General features: G+C 43.6%; 1 pseudogene; it reads left to right on the top strand.

Moving 5' to 3' along the window:
* Nucleotides 1–11: 11 nt before the first annotated feature.
* LOC147457095 (uncharacterized) overlaps nucleotides 12–21,210 on the top strand; it is a 41,260-nt pseudogene continuing 20,061 nt past the window's right edge.

Raw genomic sequence — 21,210 nt, 5'->3', positions numbered from 1 at the left:
AGAGGGAGAGGATGGACCAGAATGTAGGTTGGATGGAAGAGGAGGTAATGCAAGGCAAAGAGAGGATCAAAGACACTTACAACATCGATCTCAATGTGACGTGGCAAGAAGAGGAAGCCATGAAGGGTAAAATGGATGAACATTGAATTAGAGAGGTTAAGACTTTAGAGGCAATTTAAGAATCACCAATGTCTTGAAGATTTGGCCATATCGACAAATTTCAAACTATTTTTTTAAGACCAAAGCCTTCCACAAGGTAGTACTTGAAAAGGTCTTTTGACCCATGCTCTCAAAGTGTTGGATAAGATTTGGCCATGTGATAAAATCTTAAGCTCATTTTGAAAGTGGGAATTCTCAAATTCTCAAATTCACTAATATGGTCTTGATGGGCCTATACCTAATTTGAATGAGGGTATATAGGTGAGCAACAAATGTGAATCATATTCAAGCCCAAATTCTAAGGATTCCTTGGGCTTTAATAATGGCTGATTGAATGAAGGGAACTCAAGCAATGCCGACCATCCAAAAGCTGGAGCCCAGTTCCCTCAAAAGAAACCAAGTGGGGCCTCAAGTGGGGACTCAATCCACATGGTGAAACCTAGGATCCAATCTCATGATCCATCCTTGCATCTTTATCACTAGTGATTTAGTTTTGATTGAGCAAGCTACGACCTAATGCTTCAAGATATGAAGGGCATTTGCAGCCCAAGTATTGCTACACTTCAAAACATAGGTGTCCATGACATAAAGAGATGGAACATGATGAAGGAAAATCTACATATTCAAGGACCCAAACATGATGGATCGACCAAGATCTTCTTGAAGATGCCTCCCCTACAATTGCACCAATTAAGCAGCTGACAGCTATCATAGAAGAATGCCACATTGATCGGCAAGGGGCTCACCTCGGCATGTAAAAAACCATTGATATTGTCAAATCAGAATGGTGTACAGATGTTAGAAAGCATGCTTTATCAAGTACGTGATTAGATCTTGCAAAGTGTGCAACAAGGATCCAACACTACTTCCCCAAATTTTTATGTCAAATAAGGTAGAAGAAAAGTTGAATGTTGATCATAAAATCTACTATATAACCAACCCAAATGATTTTCTCATATTAAACTGATCATTTAATGTGGAAGAATAAACAGGAACAAGGGTTACAATATAGATATGTGCTTATGGATCTGTCTCAACACGGGGCCAAGGTTAAAGAGGTCCAAATGAGAGATGGTATGTTAAAGAGCAATGCTACCTAATGGAGCTTAAAGACCTTAGGGATGGTATGTTAAAGAGCAATGCTACCTAATGGAGCTTAAAAACCTTAGGGTTAGCTTCATTAAAGACCTCCAAAAGTTAGTGTTAAAAAGTCCTTTGACCTTAGGCAAGCTAGGGCTGACCTTGAGGTGGGAACCCTACCCAAGCATGAGGTGCTTGTCGGCTTGCTAACTGAAGTGCTTAAAATGTTTATGGGAACCTTGCCCAAAGCTTGAGGTGATTTTTATGCTTAAAATGATTAAGTTTCTTGAAGTGTTCAATTCAAAGGTAAAATCTCAAGAGGCATCAATAGTTTCTGTTACGGCATTAGCCGCACATGCGGTCCTTGTTGGAATTAGGGTTGCAGAGAATCACACACAGCTTGGAGAAGACGAAGGAAGCTCAAGGCACACAATAGAGAGTGTATTACTTAGTGTGCAATGGAAGATAGATAGCCCTAGAGTGATGGGCGTATATACAATGCTCGGGGGAAAAAACCTCCTAAAGAGGGAAAAAATGCCCCGACGGTCCTAGTGTGTTCACACACATCACTACCACATGTATATGGTAACAAATCCCCCCTGGAGTGATGCGGTGAACGAGAGCTGGCACATGAGTAAAGGGAAGTGCCATGCCCTGAGGACATGATCAGTCCACAAAGGGGAGTAAGCCCAAAGCTTTGCGGAAAGCTTCAAGCTTCTCACGAGACAATGCCTTTGTGAAAAGATCTGCAAGGTTGTCCTGTGTTGGCACATAAGCCAAGATGATCTCTCCTGCTGAGAGCCTCTCCCTGACATAGTGGTAATGCACCTCAATGTGCTTTGTGAGAGCATGAAAAACTGGGTTCCTCGCAACTGCCAATGCGCTCTGACTATCAGTGTAGATAGTGTTGGCAGTGTCCTGTCCAACACCCAAATCAGCCATAAGGCGTCTGAGCCATACACACTCAACCGTAGCTGTGAAGACTGCCCTGTACTCAGCCTCACAACTCGAAGTGGCCACAGTAGGTTGATTCTTGCTCAACCATGATATACATGAACTGCCAAGCATGAAACAAAAACCACTTGTGGACACTCGCGTGTCAAAACAGCCAGCCCAATCTGAGTCCGAAAAAGCATGTAAGTCTGGCGGCAATGATCCCCCCTTGGGATAAAACAAGCCAAGATGTAAAGTGCCACTAAGGTAGTGGAAAATTCTCTTGACAGCCTGCCAATGCTTAGACCCTGGGCTATGCATAAATCTGCTGACTTGTGAGACTGCAAAATGAATATCCGGCCTCGTGTTGCATACATAAATGAGGCAGCCAACAGTAGTTTGGTAAAGAGTGACATCAGCAGGATCGCCAGCATCATGTAGACTCAACTTCAAACCTGTTTCCATGGGAGTGGCAATAGGTTTGCAATCCTCAAGTCCAAACTTACATAGCAATGTCTCTATGTAAGTTTTCTGACACAAGGCAATACCACCATCACACTGCTTAAACTGTATGCCCAAATAATGATGCAACAGCCCCAAATCTTTCATCTTGAAAGTAGCATTCAAATCAGCCTTAAATTCAGCAATATGTCTCTCATTTGGTCTAGTGATCAGCAAATCATCAACATAAAGAACCACTATGAGAAATACATCACCCTCACGCTTTACATACAATGTGCTTTCTGTTGGACTGTTACGAAAGCCTTGATTGACCAAATGAGTGTCAGCTTTCTCATACCAAGCACGAGGAGATTGCTTCAACCCATACAAAGCCTTGTTACATTTGCACACTTTGTCCTCTTGTCCTTTTATGACAAAACCGCGAGGCTGCGTTACATAAACTTCCTCAAATATGTCACCATTCAAGAAAGCACTAACAATGTCTGATTGATGTACATCCCAACCAAAATGAGCTGCCAATGCACATAGAAAACGCACAGTAGTCATACGACAAGTGGGAGAAAAAGTCTCTTCATAATCTATGCCTTTTTGTTGTGCATAACCCTTTGCAACAAGTCTAGCCTTATGGCGATCGATCTCATCATCCGGCTTGCGTTTCAACTTGTAAAACCACTTCATACCAATGGCCTTTTTGTCAGGAGTCAAATCACATAAAGTCCATGTGTCATTTTCTATAAGTGCATCATATTCTGATTGCATGGCAGCCATCCAATTTTCTGAATTTTGTGCTTCATCAAAAGATAGAGGCTCCTCAACATCATGTAAACTAGACACAGCCAAAGCATAACAATCTGATGCATAAGATGCATGGCGAGAGCTTGAACGAGTACGACTAGACAAAGGTGCATCCAATTTACTGTCATGCAAAGTGTGCACCAGCCATTTTGGCATACGTCTAGCCTGCTCGTTTTCACCCCTTTCCTCATCAAGTACATCATGTACATCTACATCAGTAATAGGCTGATCTGTAACATTTTCAGAAACCCCCATAGGCTGTACATTTGCCTCATTGGAGCTTACATTCGTATTTCCACCACTGAAAAGAGGCAACAAAGTGTCATAAATGTCCTGTGAGCTTACATTCTTGTCTCTAGTACATGACATCAAGGGCTGAACAGAATCTTCCACAAACACTACATCTCGTGAAACTAGAATACGTTTTGTTTGCGGATGATAAAACCTGTAACCTTTGCTTTCAGCACTATAACCAACAAAATACATTTGACAGCCTTATCATCCAATTTTCTGCGCTGTGTTTGTGGCACCAAAGCATATGCCAAACAGCAAAAACATGCATGTGCTCAATAGAAGGCTTTCTATCATGCCATGCTTCATTAGGAGTAATAGACTGCAAAGCTTTCGTAGGATACCTGTTAAGTACATAAGTGGCACACATGATGGCCTTAAGACAAAAAGAATGTGGTAAAGCTTGACTTTTTACCATACATCGTGCCATTTCCGTCAGTGACCTGTTTTTCCTCTCAGCAACACCATTTTTTTGAGGTGTATAAGGCACTGTACATTGGTGTTTTATCCCACGACTAGCCAGAAATGCATTAAATTCATGAGACATGTACTCCCCCCCTCGATCGGAACGGAGGGTGCCCATAGTACATTTCGAGACATTTTCAGCCATAGCCAGAAATTGTTTGAAGCACATAAAAACTTTGGACTTCACTTTAAGCGGAAATAACCATGCATGCCTGGAGTAATCATCAATGAAAGTCACGAAGTATAGGTAATTGCCCAAGGAAGGAGTTTGCATGGGCCCAGAAACATCACTATGCACAAGCTGCAACCTGCATGTGGCCCGAACTGAACCATCCTTTGGAAACTTAGAACGCTGCATCTTACCCAAAATACAGCCTTCACAAACATGTTTGACAGGTGCTTCAAGAGGTGGCAAAGAAGCAACCATGTCAGATTTCTGCAAACGCAGCAAACTGGCAAAATTCAGATGACCAAAACGTGCATACCAAAGTTTTGCATCTGAAATAGCCCTTGAATCTGCAACAGCATTTGTAAAATTTTGTCCACACTTGTCATACAAAGTGAGCTTATACATCCCACGGCACAAAAGCCCAGATGCAACAATTTCATCACCAAAACTGAGATCATGAACTGTACATCTGTCATCCACAAATTTGACTACAAGTCCAAGTCTAGCAAGTGCGGATACAGACAAGAGATTCTTCTTGATCCCAGGTACATAAAGTGCATCAACAAGTGTGAAGGAACTGCCATTAGTAGCAGTGAGCACAATCTTTCCAACTCCCTGAACTGGATAAGAGGCGTTGTTGGCACAAGTGACTGAATTCCCATGAGGGACAGACTCAAGAGAGGTAAACAATTCACGATGTGAGGTAATGTGCTTTGTAGCACCACTGTCGAAATACCACACATGTGAATCTACAGCAACGACTGACAAGCATGCATCATGGACAACAGGATTGTAAGTGCACTCTGCGCTAAAAGCCCATTCTGCATCAACATCAGCAACACAGTCTCCTCTCACAGAAGATTGAACAATGGCTGCATTTGTAGTGGAACCAGCATTTGCAGTGGAACCACCCTCTTTCTTCTTAGCCTCTTTGGCCTTCAACTTAGGACACGACTTGATCAAGTGATCATTGGCTCTACAATAATGGCAACGCATCTTCTTTTTGCCCTTATCACCAGAATTTCCAGACGAAGTACTGCCAGCAGAAGCATTGGGAACATAATTTTTGCCACTCGCAGCAAAACCATAAGAAGTGGCTGCATTACTGTTACCACCCTTTCTTTGAGAAGCAATAAAGGCCTGTTCAACTGCACGCTGCCTAGTCCTGTTTTTTCTAGGAAGTGACTCTTGCAACAACAATGTGCATAATGCATCAAACTTGACAACTTCAGGATTTCCTTGGGTCATCAGTCTCCAAGTACTAGCAAAAGTCTGGTAGGAATCTGGTAAGGCATCAAGAACACTCTGCACAAGGGAACTGTCAGAAATGACTTCACCTGCAGAAATAAGCTGCTCATTGATATCCTTGACACTAGCAAGGAAAGTGTCCATATCATCTTCCTCATGCATAATCTTCGACTCCAGCTCTTTACGTAGCAGAGCAATTTTAGCCTCATTGCGGCTTGCATAAAGACCTGCTAGAATATCCCAAGCGTGTTTTGCAGATTTTGCTGAACGGATGTGAGGAACAATGGTGCGCTTCACAGACAACGCAATCAATGCATGAGCCTGCGCATCCTTAACATCCCAACGAGCTTGTTCTGCCGTAAGCAAAACAACTCTAACAACTGCAATCCTTGCAGCAAGACCTGCAACATCCTCAACATCGCTTACATCCTCAGAACCAAGACGTACATCAATGCCCTGCACAATGTTCCAGACACCTTTTGACACAAGAACATGTTGCATCATATAAGACCACATAGGGTAGTTGTCCCCATCCAACCTGTCCTCAACAGCAAACATCTTGAACACATTTGTGTTGTTGTTGTTAGCCATGGTAAATGCTGCACCTGATGTGAAAACTGCCCGAAAATAGGAGAAACGGAGCGGGAACAACCTGTGCTATACAGCACAAACCGTAGAAGACTATAAGGCACATGTTATGCAGAAATTGGCACTGACAGAAATTCTGCGCAAAATGACGAAATAGCCTGTGCAGTACTGCCTGTACTAGAAACGGAGGCCGAAATGAGCCCAAATCAAAATTCTGAGCAGACCCAGCTCTTTGAGCTATCCCAAAATATTTGTCGACCTGCGAATGCTCGCCAAAGCTCACTGAAATCGGAGAAAGTGAGAAGGCGTGTGCTGGAGCAGCTAGTGACTAACCCCGGGAGGACGTGACCTGCTCTGATACCAATTGTTGGAATTAGGGTTGCAGAGAAGCACACACAACTTGGAGAAGACGAAGGAAGCTCAAGGCACACAATAGAGAGTGTATTACTTAGTGTGCAATGGAAGATAGATAGCCCTAGAGTGATGGGCGTATATACAATGCTCGGGGGAAAAAACCTCCTAAAGAGGGAAAAAATGCCCCGGCGGTCCTAGTGTGTTCACACACATCACTACCACATGTATATGGTAATAGTCCTGCAGTCCTACGGAGGTCTGGACACTGCAGATCAGGAGTCATGCGGTATGCGGCGGCCGTGGCGGCAGTTCTTCACAGGATATCATGGGACAGGAGTGTGTGCACCGTTCCCGATCTGCGCTATAGCAGCAGTTGTATATGGAGGGGCATACCTGTCTTTTGATGTAACCCAACCAATCTCTATGATATTCATGGAATCTACTGTTGTAACTCTGTTTCTGGATCACACATGAATGAAGCAAGCGGTGTTATGTGCTTGTGTACTGTGTACTATCTTATATCGTCATTTTATGTGTTGATGTTCATATAATGTAGTCGCGGGTAATCATTCCCGTAATGCCTATTGCTCATGTGCGGGCAATAGCCATTACATCTGGCGACCACGATGCGTGATGGACGACCTGCGATGAATATGCATACGCACTAGGTCGCAGGGTCCGCCTGACCCTGTGGCTCCAATTGTAGGAAGACGTCGGAGGAGAGGTGGTTCGGATGAATTTGTTTTTTCTTCACCGTAGATTGAGGAATCGGTATCTCCATCACCAAGCCCGGTGCGTTGTAGGCGGTTGCGGTGAGCGAGGCATACTCCCTGCAGTCAGTCATGTCCTCCTGTCGTACGTTCACCCTCACCCACACAGGTTGCTCCACCACCGTCTCTGGTAAGCAGTCCGGGGGTGTCTCCGCCACTGTCTCCACCTCCTAGTGCTCGTCAGCTTTTTCTGGGAGAAGGTACAATTGGGCAAGGGGTGATGGCTCATCCTCAGATTAAGTATAGTCGATTTTGAGGTCTTTCGAGCGAAGACCCTGATGCACATTTGAATCATCCTGGGGTGGTGATTCCTCTGCATCAACAGTCAGTGTTTGAATCTACACTTTCGGGGAAATCTGCGAAATGGTTGTCCGAATACTGTGATGATCATTTTGAGATGTATGTTGACGGATCCACAGCGTTTCTACAAAGGTTTCGAATGGAAAAGACAGTCCCTCAACATTTGGAAAAGCTTCGAACGCTGCGGCAAAAGTCATTGCCAGTGGAGGATTACGCTGTAAAATTTCGGATGCTTTTGCAGAGGGTACCGCAGGCACAAAGGCCGGCAGCCAAAGTACTGAATGATTATTTTTTGCGGGGGCTCAATAAGGATCTCAGAACGGCTATGGCAATAGTGGTTAAGGTAACTACTCCACTGGATAATGTAATTGCTAGGGCTGTAGTAGCAGGAGAAGCTTTAGAGGATACGGACTCTCCAAAGAAATCAAAGAAAAAAGACAGGAAGAAATCTCATCGGAAGTCGCAAGATAGTGGCAGTGATAGTTCGGAGTCGGAATCCGCAGTATCAGATTCCTCAGACTCAGGCAACAACGATTCGGGGAAGGAATCAGAAGAGACACCTCGAAAAAAATCCCAGCGTCACGGGAAAGGTGTTTCATTCGGGTCGTCGGAATCGGCTATGGTGGCTAAAAGTCTGAAGGAACTATGGTGTACCCTGTGTCGGAATCCGGGCCATGCTGCTCAGGAGTGCGCAATGAATCAGAAGTGGTGTGCCATTTGCACGACCAATACCCATAATACAATGGAATGTTATTTCAATGGCCGGGGTCGTTGGAGTCGAGGAGACTCTTCTACCTGGCAACAACCAGAGATAGGGCAGGGACAAGAGCCTGCTGTGGCGATGGCTCATGCTCATACATCAGAGACGCCTTTGCAAGTTCAAGCAGGAGGACGGGGTCAAGGGGTAGGACGAGGTCGCGGAAGAGGTGGCCGAGATCCTAATCGCCCCAAGACATGCCTTTTCTGTTTGGGGAACGGACACTGGCGATACGAGTGTACTGAAGCTATGGAATACGATCGGAAGAAGCAGGAACGCATTGCAGGGAAACAACCTAGTGTGGCTATGGTTCAGATTGAAGGATTGGAGGAGTTTGATCCAGTGGTTTCATTAATCACGCGATCGGGTAAAAATGTGGTTGCAACACCCGATGTAAAGATTCCGGATTGGACGGCTTAGGAAGAAGTGCGGAAAAAGACTGTGTCCTGGTTGCCACAATCCGCACCACCAGTGAAGTTATCAGGACCATCGACTGTGGGCCTGGAAATAAAGGAAGGAAAAGCTCGAAATAAGGATAAGGATGATATTAGAGAAGAAGAGGATTGGAATTCAGTTTGGAAAGAGGTCCTCACGTCACCAATACAAGTACCTCTGGGTTCATTGCTGAAATTGGTCGCGAATTTTCATAATGCATTGCTGCGACAAGCATCCACAGAGTGAGGGAAGTCGCCATCGGGAAAGTTGAAAGCGAGGAGGATGATTCAGCTCCTTTGTTGCCGGCAAATAGGATCACGGATATCCGCATTCCGGAGCTTTCAGTTAGATACCATGGAACATACATTGACAAGGTACTATTGGATGGAGGAGCTGGAGTAAACATTATTACTCAGGCAGCGTGTGAGCATTTTGGCCTCAGTGATTGGGAGCCTGCACCCTTTGTAGTCCGCATGGCAGATCAAAGAAGAGTGTAACCAGTAGGTTTACTTCGGGGCATTGTCCTGGATGTGGCGGGCTTATCCTTTGCTGTTTCCTTAGTAGTCTTGAATATTGAAGATCATAATCAGGATTATCACATTATCTTGGGGAGACCTGGGTTACGACACGCGAGGGTAAAGCATAATTGAGAAGCAAATATGCCTACAGTAAAGAAGGGTAAAAGGAAAGTGCGGGTGATGTTGGGAACATGCAAACAACCAGTTCAGGCAGCATGGCCGGTGATAGCAAAAACAGTAAATATGGTGGAAGGATTAGAAGAGGATGAAGAGGAACAATTTCTGAAAGCCAATCCGGATTTGGTCTCTTTATATCTTACGGATATTTCTCTGGTTCTGAAAGGGAACTCCGTGGGGGTTTCAGGAACTCCAGCAGGAATAGGGGAGCAACAACAAGTGCTTCCAAGTCCTGAATCATTGGAGGACGTTATTCAGCAAGAACGTGCGTTTGAGGCACAGATGGAAAAAATTACAAGGGTTAAAGAAGATGAATTAGAGAAGGTCTTTCTTGGGGAGCAAGCGGAGTCGCAGCCCATATACATTAATAGACAGCTTGAGGCAAGTTTTAGAGATGATTTGATCAAGTTATTGACAGAATTTAAGGATGTTTTTGCATGGGAATATGCGGATATGCAGGGATTGGATCCTAAGTTTTATCAGCATACGATAAATCTGAAACCGGATGCGGTGCCAGTGAAGCAGCACTCATACATGATGAATCCGAATGTGGCAAAGCAAGTTAAGATGGAAATTGATCGTCTTTTGAAAGTGGGTTTTATTACCCCTATTGATAATCCGGAGTGGATTTCTCCAATTGTGGTTGTACCAAAGAAAAACAAGCAAATCCGAATTTGTGTGGATTATCGGAAATTGAATGTGGCTACTGTTCCAGATCCTTTTCCTCTTCCATTCTTGGATTCCATTTTGGATGATGTAGCAGGACATGAGATGTATACTTTTCTGGATGGGTTTAGTGGATATAACCAAATTCGAATGGCATTGCGGGATCAGCCAAAAACAGCTTTTATTACCGCATGGGGTGTGTTTGCCTGCACAGTGATGTGGTTCGGATTGCAGTATGCGCCTTCAACTTTTCAAAGGGATATGTTCCAAATTTTTGGTCCTTATTTGACGGATTTTATGAGAATTTTTCTGGATGACCTCAGTGTTTTTGGAGCGCAATTGGAGCATTTGAGGCAATTACGGTTATGCTTTATGAAGTGCAGAGAGGTAAAATTCAGTATCCTTTAAAGTGTGCATTTGCTGTTTGCAGTGGCAGGCTATTGGGGCATATAATTTCTGAAGATGGTATTTCCGTGGATCCGGATAAAATTGCCGCAATTATGGAAGCGCCTCCACCGCGGAACTAGAAACAGTGTCAGATTTTCCTGGGTCAAGCTCGTTGGCATGGGAGGCATTTGCGGTTTGTCGCGCATTTGGCAATCCCGATTACTCAGGAAGCACATGCTATAGATTTTGAATGGACACCGGAATGTGAGTTGGCTTTTCGGAGATTAAAACTTCAGCTATCCAAAGCTCCGATTATGCTTGCTCCGAATTGGGGTCAGGATTTTCAAGTGTTTGTGGATGCTTCGGATCGAGCTATTGGCAGTGTGCTGATGCAGGAACAAAGTCAAGGATGGTTCCGTCCTGTCTATTATGCTAGTAGACGATTATCATCCGCAGAAAGAAATTATTCAGTAACCGAAAGGGAATGTTTAGGGATGATTTATTCAGTGAAGAAATTCCGGCACTATCTGTTGGGCCGACGTTTTTTCTTCCATGTGGACCATTCGGCTCTTTTATACCTAGTAAGGCAACAGAATTTGACGGGAAGATTGGCCAGATGGGTGCTTTTGCTGCAGGAATTTGACTTTGAGGTCTGATGAATTTCCGAATGCGTCTCTGTTTCTAACAGGAGTCGTTGCAGAGGATATAGCAGTTCCGCAACAGGCAAGGGTCATCCCTAGCATCCCATGGACATGGTATGAGGAGATGTTTCATTTTCTTGACAGCGGCGAAATGCCTTCCTTCTTGTCCAGCCATCAGAGGAAATGTATGGCTATCAGAAGCAGGAATTTTGAGATTATTATGGGGAAGCTCTATTATCGTACGGTGGCGGATGTATCAGATGTGTGCTACCACAGGAGCAGGAAGTAGTATTGGAAGAAGTCCATACCGGTATTGCGGGAGGTCACTTTGCAGCATTAATCATAGCTCGAAAGGTTCTCCAATCAGGATTATGGTGGCCCACATTGTTTCAGGATGCGAGAAATTATGTGCAGCAGTGTGATGTGTGTCAGCGATTAGGGCAACCTACCAAAAGGTCCAGAATGCCTTTTCAGCCGGTTTTACCCTTGGAGCCTTTTCAAAAGTGGGGTTTGGATTTTGTTGGACCTTTTAAACCAGTTGCAGCTCACACAGGAAATAAGTATATTTTGACAGCCACGGATTACACCACCAAATGGGTGGAGGCATGGCCTTTGAGAGATAATATTGCAGTTTCTGTGACTGGATGCTTATATAAGGATATCTTTTCTAGATATGGCTGCCCTATTGAGTTGGTTAGTGATAGGGGTAGTCATTTTTTTAATAAGGTGATGGAGAGAATGCTACGGTTTTATTTTGTGTTGCTTAGGAAATCTTCTCCATATTATCCTCAGGCGAATGTGCAAGCAGAATCAACTAATAAGCAATTGATTCGGATTTTAACAAAGTTAGTGAATATGCATCGAACAGATTGGGATGTGAAACTTCCTTCCGCATTATGGGCCTATCGGACAGCTTATAAAGTGGCAACAGGATTGACTCCTTTTAAGTTGGCATTTGACATGGAGACAATCACCCCGATGGAGCATGTGATTTCGAGCCTGCGGATGCTGATTGCGGATCCGCTTCTCTCGGAGGATTCTGTGATTTATTGTTTGGATGTTTTGTAGGAACTAGACGAAGAGCGGTTAAATAGCTTTGCGGTGTTGCAGGATCTGTAGTCTAGGCGGAAAAATGGATGGATCGTTTGAAAGCACGGCAATTTGTTCGGGGACAGCTGGTCCTTGTCTTTAATTCCCATCTCAGGAAGATGCCGGGGAAGCTTAAATTACGGTGTTCAGGACCATTCTGGATTTTTCAAGCATGCGGGTCTATCTCTTTTTATTTGGCGGATTTGCGGGGGGAGGTTATTTCTGTGTCGGTCAATGGTTTCAGACTGCGCCATTATGTTTCACCTACCCCGATTCAGTGCCCCTTTGCTGTGGTATAAGAGCTGGAAGCCGCCCTAATCATGATTGGGGATTCTTTTGCATGCAATCTTGGAAAGCGGGAAAGGAGCTATGATGGTTGCGACACCGTGGATCGCCCTATTTTGGGAACTCATTGTGAGAGGGTTACTACATGCAGACGATTCTTATTGTGCTTCTCCTATTTTGTGTGTCGCGCGTCCTTAGTTCTATATTCTTTGCTCCTTCATCTCATCATCGCCATGACGGCTTCTCTCCTGCAATGTATCCCCTTCACTCCCGTACAGCAGCTCGCTCTTCGACGAGTGGACGCCTGGTTGTAAGACTTGCGGCTACGCGTGTTCGCCAACTTGGACTAGCAAGGGATACCTATTCACCCGCAGGCTGCAGGTTTGATTGAGCAACTGGCTGCTGGAGATATTGTGGTGCTGAATAATCAACAAATTCAACTGACAGCCGAAAGGATCTCCAGGTGTTGCTGTTTGCCCAACGATGGCGTGGTGCGCGCGTCTCATGTGATCCCTGCTGCAGATGTTGAGCAGAAGTTTGGCTTGAAAGTAAAAGGTGAATATAAACTTTCAGGGTTGTTAGATGTCGCAACCAGGGATACGTATCGATGGTTTCTCGAGGCGATTTTGCTACAGGCCAAAACCTATACCATCTCAACCAGGGCCAGAAATGTTTTGCATTCGGCCAACTTTGGGCCAGTGGCTTGGGCAGCTGTTGTCAGAGAAAGACTTCTGGAAGAATGCCAAAGAGTGATGGCACAGTTGGGGCGAAATACCCCAACCAATACAAAAGTTGGCCAACTGCTTACACTGATCTTTCCACTAAGGGAAGTTTTTCCTCTCGCCCTGCGTCCTCTATGCCACTTTGAAGATGATAGATTGGTGGTCCAAGGGACTGTTGCTCCTTTGTCGCAACCGCAAATTTTGGCAGTTCCTACAAGGGGGGAAACACAGCAGCAGAATGTTGGCACTGGGGATTTTTTGGGTCCTTCGACAATAGTGGTATCCTCTGGAGTCCCAGAGATGGCCATTGCAGGTGCAGGATCAGCAAACCGCAAGCGCGGCAGGGAGGACCAACAATTTTCTACACCACCTCCGACGACTGCATCTCTTCTACCGGAGGATTCTGCGGTGGCACGTTGGCGCCGCCGAATGCAGGAGAGAGTGGCAAGTGCTACTCCGCTGAGGATGGGCTTTCCGACTGCGGATGTTCCTTCGCAACCGAAAACTTCTGGAACTACCAATGCGGCTACCTTGAAGGGAGGTACACTTCCCGCAGCGCAACCCTCAGAGGCTACTGCAAAAACCCCTGCTGACCAAATACAGACGTGCGACACTTTTTTGAGTAGACTTGCAGAGTCTATTCGTGCGGCCTGGCCAGCCCCCGATACAGAGGGAAGAGGAAATGAGCTGGAAGCGCAGGTAGCGGCCTCGCAGACTCGCATTGCCGAGTTGTGCAATCAGAATGAAGAGCTGACTGCAACAACCCGCCAGCAGGATGCAGAAATACAAATGCTACGAGGGGCTAATGCCGTGTTTGTGGCTTCTATTCAACATGAACTACTTCAGTTGAGAACGTAGCATAGCGTTGCCTCATACTTAGCCTCACACCCTGGTGATGTAATGATCAATATGAATGATTTGGATGTGTTGGCAGTAGAGATGCAAGAGGATCTCCGTGTCTTTTTGGACAATCAACTACAAAGCTAGAGCACACGCTTATCTGCTGAGGTGAAAGCACAGCCACCCACTCAGCAGGTTGTTGTGCAGCAACCTGAGTCATCCAACACTGACAGAGGTAAGAGTGTTGTTCCCGAGGGTTTTGATGTTGCTGATTGGGCGCAAGCTACAGAGGATTGTGCTGAAGCCCAGGCTCATGTATCTTGTTTGTAAAAAATGATTCGTCGATTTCGTAAGGAGCGGCGCAGGGTCTGCTTTTGGGTGGAGACCTTGGCTCATTCTTTCTCTCTTAGTCTACCACCTTGCCCTCCATTTTGGTATGCTCTTAATAGATACCTTTCTCGCTATTATCCTTTACATACACCTCTTGCTCCTTTTCCACAGGCGCCGCAATCTATTTCTTTGTCAACGCAGTTTATTCCTCGGGCTCCTTGGCCGGAACATATTGAGATAGACCCATATCTGTTGGATGAGGTCTATTGGGCACATACTGCAGATTTTAGAGGCTTTGGCTACATTGATATTTCCTCTTCACCAGAACAGGTTGAATAGAAACAACTAGAACCTTCCAACCAGAGGGACTGAGTGTGGGTTCGCGCAATCCACCGTGCATGCCAAGTGTTACGGCATTAGCCGCACATACGGTCCTGCGGTCTTGCGGAGGTCTTGACACTGCGGATCAGGAGTCATGCAGTATGTGACGGCCATGGCGGCAGTTCTTCATAGGATATCATGGGACAGGAGTGTGTGCACTGTTCTCGATCTGCACTGGAGCAGCGGTTGTATATGGAGGGGCATACCTGTCTTTTGATGTAACCCAACCAATCTCTATGATATTCATGGCATCTACTGTTGTAACTCTGTGTCTGGATCACACATGAATGAAGCAAGCGGTGTTCTATGCCTGTGTATTGTGTACTGTCTTATATCGTCATTTTATGTGTTGATGTTCATATAATGTAGTCGCAGGTAATCATTCCCGTAATGCCTATTGCTCCTTTGCGGGCAATAGCCATTACAGTTTCCATTCTTGATTCACCAAGTGCTTGAATTATTCAATTCAAACCAAATGACTTAAGAAGCATAAAAGACACATTCTTGATTTACTAAGTGCTTGAAGTATTCAATTCAAACAAAATGACTTAAGATGCATAAAAGACACATGTTCAAAAAATTCTCCACATGTGGCTCTCATGATGTGCTTGAATCCTATTGGATAGGCTTTAAAGGGTCGAATGAGAATTTAGATTCATAAAAATAAATAATTAAGTTCTTTCTCTCAAAGAGAAAAAAGAGAACACATGTTCCAAATGATATATATAAATATTACTAGAGAGAGAGAGAGAGAGAGAGAGAGAGAGAGAGAGAGAGAGAGAGAGAGGTGTGGACCAATTATGAGAGGGGGGTATACTCTCCTCCCCCCACACACACATTCTCTCATTGTGTGGAGTGCAAAGTGCATGATCTCCATTTCCTTCTCCAAGCTTGTTGAGAAGTGGAGAGCCTACTCGAACACTCTTGGCTATGGAATGCAAATCCAACCAAGAGTCATGCTTCGATGCTTAACCTTGCCATCTTCTTCATCTTCATTACTATGCTATTATGCTATGCTAAGCAAGAAGACTGTGTGTAAGTGAGGAACTATTTCTTTCTCCTATGGATGATTCTTCTTCCTGTTCCCTACCCTCATTCCCCCCTAGCTCTCTCCACCTTCGAAGGTGTTTGAGGCCTTGGGACTGAGGCTTGGGAGAGTTAATGTTTTTTGCAAATTTTATGGTATGCTTGTGATGCATGAAGCTTTCCATCTTCATTGCATCACCTAGGTCACAAGGAACACAAAGATTGTATAGTATCAAATCTCTCTTGATGGGAGAATCTATAATACAAACGCCTTTCGGAGGGGGGACCGGCTCCAAGTAAATCCGGTCCTCAACTATTGTCATGTTCTCTAATACTCTCTCTCTTGCAAAAGTATTGTTCATGCCAAGTTAATTAAGTACCATGTTTACGTTGCTACCATCAATTAAGCTCACCCTCTATGTTCTCAAAGTAATCTCACAAAAATGCTCACTCAAATTCTCTTAATTCCGCTATTCTCAAAGTTCATAGGCCATTTCCATTACATTGGTATCAGAGTATTTGGTTTTTCTTTTCTTTCTTAAGAAGAGAGGTCCTTCAATAGTTTATTAATGGTTGATTTTATTAACTATATTAGCGTAAGTGGGACTAGGATCTATTATCGGTTTTGTTGATCCCACTATGTGGGATATGCTGCATACCTCGGGAGCTTTGGTCATAGTAATGGGGTCTTTTTAGACTTGCCTATGGCTTTACCACCCTACTACTCTCTATAATTAACCAGTTTGAGCCGTGGGTGTAGATACTTAAGTGCTTAATCTCAAAGGCTAAGAGGAGTAACAACTAAGGTTCTGAATTGCCAAAGATTACACTAAGTAAACACATAAGTATAATTAGCATGGCTGACAAACCAAGAGAGTAGAATGAACATTGATAACTTTGATGTTGCACATGAAGGTGCTAATGATGATGCCCCCATGTTTATCAATTATCTTGTTAATAGGTTGCATCAAAAGCTATGGGCAGCCCTACTTTGCAAGCCAAAGTTACTCAAAAACTTCGTGCTTATGGGATTTCCCTTCCTCTCCAAGAGGAGAGAGAGCTTAGGAGGCATGTTGATGAGACCCCCAAAAGAAGACTCTCTCCCATACGAGAGGAGGAATCCAAAGAACAAGAAAGTAATGAATCCCTAAGTTCCTCTGAAGATGTGGCTCCACGAAGATGACGGTTTAGACGATCGCCAACTCCTCCCATGAGAAAATGGTCAACACAGTCCTTCTCCTTGTCACTCCAAAAGGGAAGAGAGGAAACAAAGGAAGAAAAGGTCAAGAAAGAGATCACCCTCTTCTCCTTCTTCTTCACCTTCCTCCTCTCCTAATAAAAGATATGGCTATTCTCCTAGAGAATACAAGAGGGGAGGATATCCATATCATACCCTGCATGGTGAAGATCACAAAAGCTCAAGAAGTTCAAAGAGGGAGGAAAGAGTATCTCTTTTCTCACCTATGAGGATATCCATATCATACCGTGCATGGTGAAGATCACAAAAGCTCAAGAAGTTCAAAGAGGGAGGAAAGAGTATCTCTTTTCTCACCTATGATGGCACCTTTGGTACCACCGACAAATTATTGGCCTTCATTCAACAATTTGATGTGGCCTTTGGAGACGAGGGCTTCACGGAGTCCTCCAAGAAGCTACACTATGTAGCTATGCACTTCCAAAAATCGGCTCGTCAATGGTGGGCTAGCCTTCGTTGCAAGGGTGAAGCCCCAAAGACATGGAAAACTCTACGAGTTTCCATCATGAAGCAATTCCTTGCAAGTGATGCAAAGGACAAAGTACTTACCGAATGGTGCAGTTTGAAGCTTCTCTCACATGAGTCTATTCACAAATATGTGGACAAGTTTTGGGATTTACATCTCAAGGCTACTGTTTTTTAAAAGATAGACTTCGCCGAGCAAAAGCAACAATTTTGTGCAGGATTACCTGAAGAAATGGTCAATTATGTAAACTCCCAACGGCCTGATTCTATCAAAAAAGTAGTCCTTCACACCACGGTTGCTTCCTGTATCAATTTCCAACAAGGGGCTAGACGGAATTTCAAACCCATGGAAAACAAAGACAAAAATGATGCAAAGGGGAAAACCAATGCCCAAAATTCTTCCCAAGACACTTCCTACAACAAAAACAACAACAACAAAAATAGATCCAAGGAGAAGGGAGTTTACAAAGGTAAAAACAAACTCTTTCATGAAGAGCTTGAAACTTTTTTCAAGGACCATAAGTGCTTTAAGTGTGGGGAGCAAGGACATGGCTATCGTTCTTGCCCCAAGAAAAATGCTCGCAATGAGACTCCTAGGGCTTCCACTATAAAAGCTCCAAAAGAGGATGTTCATTACAGAGGATCATCTCTCTCTTATGCTTTGGAAAAGGTAAGGGAGCATGATGCCTTCATCTTGTTTGACCCTGGATCTACTTACAACTTCATATCAATGGAGTTGGATACCAAGTTGGGCATTCAAGCTTTCAAGATGGGAGATATTGTAACGGCTGACACAGCTTTCAAGGGACAACAAGCCTCCGTTACTCCCTTGATTGGGAATTTGAGGCTTTATGTCCAAAGATATGTCGACAAAGAAGACTTTTTCATCTCTCCTCTCCAACATGAGGAAGCTATCCTAGGAGCGCCATGGTTTGATTGCATGGCTGCCAACATGAAGTTCCCTGATAGGAGAATCTACTTTACCTACAAGGAAAATAGATGCTAATAAATCTAGTCGTACTATACCACTTGTAAATTCACTAGCTTTTGATAAGTCAATGAAAAGCTTGATTTTTCCATACATGATCTCTGTCAAAGAATCCACTGATGACGCTAATGGTTTATCAAATAAAAATGGTACGAATCACGAAGAGTTAGACTTGTCTACTTTTCTAAATGGATTCGAAGACGTTTTCATCGATGATATCCCTATGAACTTACCTCCAAAACGAGGGGATGATGACCATTGAATTGAGCTCCTAAAAGAAATCTCACTGACTAACAAGCCTCCTTATGGAGTTTCCCAAGCTCAACAAGAGGAGATCATGAGGCAAGTACAAGAATTGGTAGACAAAGGGATGGTCAGGCCTATCTCCTCTCCCTTTTGTTCTCCAGTCCTTTTAGTGCAAAAGAAAGATGGTACATACCGTATGTGTGTGGATTATCGAGCAATAACCATATCACTATCAAAAACAGATTTCTCGTGCCTCGCGTAGAAGATTTGTTTGATAAACTACAAGGCTCTACCTACTTCAGTAGGATTTACCTTAAAAGTGGATATCATCAAATAAGGATAATGGATGAATATATCCTAAAGACTGTGTTTCGTACAACATTTGGTCTTTATGAATATCTTCTAGTCATGCCTTTTCGCTTGACCAATGCACCTGCCACATTCAATCGTTTGATGGAGAAAATATTTATACCCTACTATAAGTTCAATGGAGTGTTCTTTGATGGTATCATCATCTACTCCAAGTCCTTGGAGGAACACAAGAAACATCTCCAAGTGATTTTTCAAGCATTGAGGGAGAACAAGCTTTTTCTCAACCAAAAGAAAATTAAGTGAAATTTTCCTTCAAGAGATTCAATACTTAGGTCATATTATTTCTCAAAATGGTATTCATATGGATCCATCGAAGCTAGAGGTAATAAAAACATGGCGTAATCCAAAGATTCTACATGAACTAAGAAGCTTTATTGTTGGTATGTGTGCATAGTATAGATGCTTCATAACAAAATTTTCTCAAATAGCAGGACCATTACATGACTTAACAAAGAAGAACGTTAAGTATTCATGGGCTGCTAAGGAGAAAAATTCTTTTGAACAATCCTCATGCTTTCAGATCTCTCAAAGCCATTTGAGGTCCAATGTGATGCCTGTGGTGATTGCCTTGGAGCAGTCTTACTTCAAGAAGGGCATGCCATAGTATATGAGAGGCGAAGGCTCAATACGAATGAACGGGTCTTGGGCATTTATGAGAAAGATATTTTAGTTTTTCTACATGCCCTAGACACATGGAAGCACTATTTATTGGGGACTCCATTCATTTTACAAATAGATCACCAAAGTCTCAAGTACTTCATGACGCAAACCAAGCTTTCTGACAACAAATGAGGTAGAAAAATTTTCTTTCGCAATTTTATTTTCATATTGCTCACAGTGTTGGTAAGCACAATCAAGTGGTTGATGCACTTTCACGATGATCAAGAGTCAATGCAGTGATTATAGCAACTCACAATGATCTATCTTCAATGATAGATGAATATGCTACTGACCCTGACTTTAAAAATGTAATGCCAGCCCTTGCTTTGGGGAAGAAAGAGGAACCATTCACCTTGCAAGATGGTTATCTTCTCCATGGCAATAGGCTATGTGTTACCCACTCCCTTCGTGAGAAAGTCATGTATCAATCCCATGCTCCTCCCTATGCGGGGCATAGAGGCATACCCTGAAAGTGGACATGCAAGAGTGTTTCAAAATGTGTGGTATGCCAAAAGACTAAGTATAATAGAGGGAAGAAACCTGGATTACTCCAGCCATTTCCAATCCCTAATTCACAATGGAAGAGTATATCCATGGATTATCCTAGTCTATCCATGGGAATATGGACAATAGTCGATAGGTTTAGCAAGCAAGCACACTTTATTCCTGTCAAAAAGACTATTAAGACACAACAAATGGAAACCATCTTCATATCTCAGATTTTCAAACACCATGGATTACCAACATCCATCGTGTCAGATAGAGATCCTAGAATGACCAGTAATTTTTGGAAAGGTCTCTTTGAAAATCTAGGTACAAGATTGAATTTCTCTTCGGCCTATCACCCACAAACGGATGACCAAATTGAGATAGCCAATCTTACAATACTCGACCTACTAAAGACTTATGTTACAAAAGTAGATGAACACTCACAATGGGAGAAGAGATTACCCCTTGTAGAGTATGCGTACAATAATACTGTCCATACTACTACAGAAAAAGCACCTTTTGAGATTATAGAGGGAAGACCTAAAAGTCCCTTGCTACTTAAAGTACATGGGAAGATCTTCGCTGTTGCCGATGAGTATAGCTGTGACCTACAAAAATCTTTTCAAAAGGTTAAGGAGGCTATATCCATCTCTCAACAAAGGCAAAAAGTTTCTCCTGAAAAGCATAGAAGGGCCTTAATGTTCAAAGAAAATGATTGGGTCTTACTTAAGTTTCCCAAAGCTCGATTGAGGAAAATTATGAGCAAAAATCCTATGGTCCATCAAAAGTATTATGCTAAATTAGCAAAAAGATACTATGTGAAGGAACTGTGCAGGAGAGAAGAGGAAGGAGAAGAGCACACGACAC

This window comes from Adiantum capillus-veneris, chromosome 5 (assembly GCF_014529385.1).
Source record: "Adiantum capillus-veneris isolate H3 chromosome 5, ASM1452938v2, whole genome shotgun sequence".
NCBI lineage: Eukaryota > Viridiplantae > Streptophyta > Polypodiopsida > Polypodiales > Pteridaceae > Adiantum > Adiantum capillus-veneris.
Note: the sequence above shows the minus strand (reverse complement) of the source record. Positions and strands in the feature narration are given on the sequence as shown.